This window comes from Dryas octopetala, chromosome 7 (genome assembly GCF_963921425.1).
Source record: "Dryas octopetala chromosome 7, drDryOcto1.1, whole genome shotgun sequence".
Classification (NCBI taxonomy): domain Eukaryota; kingdom Viridiplantae; phylum Streptophyta; class Magnoliopsida; order Rosales; family Rosaceae; genus Dryas; species Dryas octopetala.
In genome coordinates this window covers 18,224,861-18,227,360 of record NC_141372.1, presented here as the reverse complement: position 1 = coordinate 18,227,360, position 2,500 = coordinate 18,224,861, and positions in this window count along the sequence as shown.

Genomic DNA, 2,500 nt, shown 5'->3' with positions numbered 1-2,500 from the left:
AAGGTCGACAAACTCCATTGCACGCACAAGCACGACTAGGCAATCCGAGCAACAACTATCCACACACTGTGGGGGTGACGAGTGGAATCATCGATGCCAAGACTGCCACCGTCGACATTCCACGCGCAATGACAGGCCCCGAAGGTCGACAAACTCCATTGCACGCACAAGAACGACTAGGCAATCCGAGCAACAACTATCCACACACTGTGGGGGTGACGAGTGGAATCATCGATGCCAAGACCGCCACCGTCGACATTCCACGCGCAATGACAGGCCCCGAAGGTCGACAAACTCCATTGCACGCACAAGCACGACTAGGCAATCCGAGCAACAACTATCCACACACTGTGGGAGGGACGAGTGGAATCATCGATGCCAAGACCGCCACCGTCGACATTCCACGCGCAATGACAGGCCCCGAAGGTCGACAAACTCCATTGCACGCACAAGCACGACTAGGCAATCCGAGCAACAACTATCCACACACTGTGGGAGGGACGAGTGGAATCATCGATGCCAAGACCGCCACCGTCGACATTCCACGCGCAATGACAGGCCCCGAAGGTCGACAAACTCCATTGCACGCACAAGCACGACTAGGCAATCCGAGCAACAACTATCCACACACTGTGGGAGGGACGAGTGGAATCATCGATGCCAAGACCGCCACCGTCGACATTCCACGTGCAATGACAGGCCCCGAAGGTCGACAAACTCCATTGCACGCACAAGCACGACTAGGCAATCCGAGCAACAACTATCCACACACTGTGGGGCGACGAGTGGAATCATCCATGCCAAGACCACCGTCGTCGGCATGCACGCGCATTGGAAGGCACCCGAGGGCACCGTGCTCCTTTGCACGCACAAGCATGACTAGGCAATCCGAGCATAAACTATCCACTATTCCGAAGGCAACCGATAGGGGGGGAGGGACGGGGGGGGGGGGAGGGACACGACATAGGGTGGAATCATCGATGCTAAGATCACCATGTCGGCATGCACACGCAATGGAAGGTCCCAAAGGTCGACATGATCCATTGCACACACATACAAACATGAAAAACCGAGCAACGATGATTCCACCCTCCGTGGGCCGACAAGCGGGAAAAATCGATGCCAAGACCCCCTTCATCGGCATGCACATGCATTGGAAGGCCTCCCGAAGGCGCCGTGATCCGTTGCACACACTAGCATGACAAAGAAAATCCGAGCAGCAACCATCCCCCTCGCCGGCCCACGTTGAGGGGACGGATGGAATCATCGATGCCAAGACCACGTTGTCGGCATTTGCACATGCATTGGAAGGCCACCCGAAGGCACCGTGCTCCGTTGCACACACAAACTAGACTAAGAAATCCAAGCAGCAACTATCCACCTCCGCGCCCCCTCGTCGCCGGAAATGTCGCCGGAGACCACCGCGAGCGGCGGCACCTCCGGCGGCATGGCCGGCGCCACCGTCGACATTCCACGCGCAATGACAGGCCCCGAAGGTCGACAAACTCCATTGCACGCACAAGCACGACTAGGCAATCCGAGCAACAACTATCCACACACTGTGGGAGGGACGAGTGGAATCATCGATGCCAAGACCGCCACCGTCGACATTCCACGCGCAATGACAGGCCCCGAAGGTCGACAAACTCCATTGCACGCACAAGCACGACTAGGCAATCCGAGCAACAACTATCCACACACTGTGGGAGGGACGAGTGGAATCATCGATGCCAAGACCGCCACCGTCGACATTCCACGTGCAATGACAGGCCCCGAAGGTCGACAAACTCCATTGCACGCACAAGCACGACTAGGCAATCCGAGCAACAACTATCCACACACTGTGGGGCGACGAGTGGAATCATCCATGCCAAGACCACCGTCGTCGGCATGCACGCGCATTGGAAGGCACCCGAGGGCACCGTGCTCCTTTGCACGCACAAGCATGACTAGGCAATCCGAGCATAAACTATCCACTATTCCGAAGGCAACCGATAGGGGGGGAGGGACGGGGGGGGGGGGAGGGACACGACATAGGGTGGAATCATCGATGCTAAGATCACCATGTCGGCATGCACACGCAATGGAAGGTCCCAAAGGTCGACATGATCCATTGCACACACATACAAACATGAAAAACCGAGCAACGATGATTCCACCCTCCGTGGGCCGACAAGCGGGAAAAATCGATGCCAAGACCCCCTTCATCGGCATGCACATGCATTGGAAGGCCTCCCGAAGGCGCCGTGATCCGTTGCACACACTAGCATGACAAAGAAAATCCGAGCAGCAACCATCCCCCTCGCCGGCCCACGTTGAGGGGACGGATGGAATCATCGATGCCAAGACCACGTTGTCGGCATTTGCACATGCATTGGAAGGCCACCCGAAGGCACCGTGCTCCGTTGCACACACAAACTAGACTAAGAAATCCAAGCAGCAACTATCCACCTCCGCGCCCCCTCGTCGCCGGAAATGTCGCCGGAGACCACCGCGAGCG